This window comes from Sphaeramia orbicularis, chromosome 24, assembly GCF_902148855.1.
Source record: "Sphaeramia orbicularis chromosome 24, fSphaOr1.1, whole genome shotgun sequence".
NCBI lineage: Eukaryota > Metazoa > Chordata > Actinopteri > Kurtiformes > Apogonidae > Sphaeramia > Sphaeramia orbicularis.
In genome coordinates this window covers 20,934,930-20,939,057 of record NC_043979.1, presented here as the reverse complement: position 1 = coordinate 20,939,057, position 4,128 = coordinate 20,934,930, and positions in this window count along the sequence as shown.

Here is a 4,128-nt window from a genome sequence, read left to right as displayed (position 1 = left end):
AGATTTTTTTTCTGCTTAATTCAAGATTTTTTTATTTATTTATTTATTTTTTGCTTAATTCAAGCTAAAAAAATCTGCCCATGAAACAAGTTAAAATAATCTTGGTAAGATTTCTTGAAATAAGATTTTCAAGATTTTACACTCACTTTTAGCAACGCCATCATTCACAGATTTTGTCAAGCTTTGGAGAAATTTATGTCCAGTGCTAAGAGGAAATGGGACCATAAAAACTGAAACTATCATTCCTTTTGGTACGTGGTAACATTTTTCATCCACATCTTTTTTTTTTTTATCCTTTCGGTAACTAGAGAATAATGGTGCTCAGTGTAACATGTTGCAAGATGTCCAGCATTTTTTGACAAAGACTGAAACATGTCTATATTCACTGTTATTTCTGTGTTTCTGTTATGGACATTATTGTAATAAGTGGTAAAAACTTAATTTACTATGTTCCTAAACACAAACTGACTAATTTGATCAACTAGTAATAATACACTGCAAAAATCTAAAGCTTAACAAGTGTATTTTTCTCGTTTCTAGTCAAAATATCTCATCACACTTAAAATAAAACATAATCACCTAAAGAGTAACTTTTCAGTGAGATATAAGAACTTATTTTTGGACAACTGATCTGGAAAATCTTATTTCAAGAAATCTTACCACAATAATTTTCACTTGTTCCATTGGCAGATTTTTTTTTGCTTGAATTAAGCAAAAAAAAAAAAAGTGTTGAATTAAGGGGAAAAAAATCTGCCAATGGAACTAGTGAAAATTATCTTGGTAAGATTTCTTGAAATAAGATTTTCTAGATCTTTTGTCTAAAAATAGGTTCTTATATCTCACTGGAAAGTTACTCTTTAGGTCAGGGGTGTCAAACATGTGGCTCGGGGGCCAAATGTGGCCCACCAAAGGGTCCAGTTCGGCCCCTGGGATGTTTTTGCCAAGTGCAAAAATTCCACAGTCTTGAATTGAATTAAGCAAAAATATATATATATTAGCTTGAATTAAGGAAAAAATCTTGAATTAAGCCAAAAAAAAAATCTTCAATTAAGTAAAAAAATCTTTAATTAAGCCAAAGAAAATCTCAAATTTAGCAAAAAATCTTGAATTAAGCAAAAAAAAATCTTCAGTTAAGTAAAAAAAAAATCTTGAATTAAGCAAAAAAAAAAAAATCTTCAATTAAGTAAAAAAAAAATCTTGAATTAACCCCAAAAAATCTTCAATTAAGCAAAAAAATAAAAAAAAACCTTCAATTAAGTAAAAAAATCTTGAATTAAGCCAAAAAAAACAAAAAAAACTAGAATTAACAATTTTTTTTTTCTTTCAGTGCAAAAAATAACATTAAATTATTAAAATATTTACATTTACAAACTATCCTGAAACAACTGAATGTGAATAACCTGAACAAATATGAACAACCTGAAATGTCTAAAGAAAATTAAGCACAATTTTAACAAATTTTCTGCCTGTTGTTAAGTGCTTAGTGTCTGATCCATAATGCACATGGACGAATGAGAAGTTGAGGAATAATATTGTTAAAATTGCACTAAATTTTCTTACATTTTTCAATTTAAATTTCAGTTTTTTCAGGGTTTTTTTTTTTTTTTTGGATAGTTTATAAAAGTAAGTATTTTCATAATTTAATGGTTTTTTTTTTTTTACACTAAAACAGAGACAAAAATTTGGAGTTGTCATTATTTATAGGTTATTATATTATTATTTTACTGGTCCGGCCCACTTCGGATCAAATTTAGCTGAATATGGCCCCTGAACTAAAATGAGTTTGACACCCCTGCTTTAGGCGATTATGTCTTATTTTAAGCGTGATGAGATATTTTGACTAGAAATGAGAATTTAGATTTTTGCAGTGCATAGTAGATGAGATCCAGTTGTTCTTTAGATACGTTTGGTAGGCAATAACCACTTTATAATGGAAATGCTCAACAAGATCTGGAGAAGCTCTGACCCAGTGACTTTACCATCCTTTACTCTTCTCAATTCTTGCCCATTTTGTTCTTTTTACATCAGCTCAATACTGGTACTTGAGATAAGGACATGATTTACCTGAATTAAATTAAATGTGTATTTTCTTCTGTTGTATATTTAGCAATGATTACATTGCAATTTTTTTTTGTTTGTTTGTTTTCATGTGGAAACATTGTGTTAATTGTAAATAGGGTTAGACAAAATAAATCTTAACTTCAGCCTAAACCTTTTTGCTCACATTGTGTATGGAACAATGGATATGTTGTTTTTTGTTTGTCGTTTATAGTAATTAACAACCGAATATACTACTAACTACTACTACTGCTACTAACTTCAAGAGCTAAACGTTCACTCGCTGCCTAATATATCCCATGCACTGACAGGTCCCATTGGAATAAGATAGTTAAAATTAATACCACTTTACCCGTCAGTGGTCATAATGTTATGGGTGATCAAAGTATGCAGTAACTCTTCGTTTATTAAAAGTATATGACTGATTCAAATTTAATATTGAATTTACTATTCAATTACCTACAGCTTTAAGTACAAATAATACACAGAAAACCAAAACTGTCATTAAAATAACTATATTAGAATAAGAAAACACATGACTAGATTGTACTAATTTTTGTTTTTTAACAGTATATACTCTATAGTGCATTTGACTAACCATTTGGCAGAGAAATATTAGCATGTCGGCTTTTCAAAACTAAACAATAATGGCAGCTTATATAAAAGGTAATCAGCACCTACCTGCCTTCATCAGTTTACTTCATTGCAAGTTACAGTGATGCCTTCATGGCTGCACGTCTAAAGGGGAACTTTCAGCGCTGTTGTCTATCATGTAGAAATCAGACAACAAAATCTAAATCTTACCAAGTGTATTTTTCTCATTTCTAGTCAAAATATCTCATCACACTTAAAATAAGACATAATCACCTAAAGAGTAACTTTTCAGTGAGATATAAGAACTTATTTTTAGACAATAGATCTTGAAAATCTCATTTCAAGAAATTTTACCAAGATAATTTTCACTTGTTTCACTGGTAGATTTTTTTTGCTTGAATTAAGCAAAAAAATCTGCCAATGGAACAAGTTTAGTTAAGCCTCCAGTATCCCATCCAGCAGGGCCCTTACTAAGCACCAAGTGTGCCTTTTTTGGCACACTTGTGGAATAATGGCAAAAAATTTCATACAGTTTGTTTTTAATTCTTTTACACTTCTTTCTATTTCATCAACTTGAGCTGTAAATAAAAATACCAAATACTCAATAACTGTCACATTTTTTTAACCCTTTAAATGCTGCGTTTGTAATGTAAACAAACCATTTTTTTGGATGCAAAAAACACAAAAAAAATATTTTTTTCAATATACTACATAAAAAGTGGATCACATGTTATTTAATTTTTGCAGCCTGGCATATGTCAGTGATTAACTTCAACATTGGTTAATTTGCATTATTATTTTTGGGCACTCGGTCAAATGTTCAAAAAAAACTAGCATCTGTCACCAAGTGTGCCAAAATGGCACACCTATAAATCAAACTATTAAATATTATATATTGATTTATTTTTCTGCTCTAATTTGATTTTATTTTTGTAAATCAAGGTCAGCCCTAATCATCATACATATCAAATAATCATTTATTTTAGATTTTTTTTTACCCTTTAAATGATCTCTTTTCATCATGATGTCACTACATTTTTTGATGCAAAAAACACAAAATATGTTGTTTTTTTCAAAATACTACATAAAATTTGGATTACATGTTATTTGATTTTTGCAGCCTGGCATATGTCAATGATTAACAGCAACATTAACAACGTTAATAAATTAATTTAGACCCTCACCTCCCAAATGAAGCCCAGATATCAGTAAAAGTAGGATTTATGCCGTAATGGCTTTTGGATCAAAAACAGTGGTTATAATGGAAGAAATAGTGCGTTTTAGACACACTTGGGAGACAGATGCTAGTCTTGTAATTTTCTTTTGTTTACAATGTGCAAATTTTAGTTGGTGGCCAGAATTTTAAAGATCATGCAAAAATGAACAACTTTTGAATTCTAACCTTATTTAAATTGTGAAAAATAATATGAAGTTTTTTTTAACACAAAGTGCAAAGTGTGCCTAAAAAGTGCACCC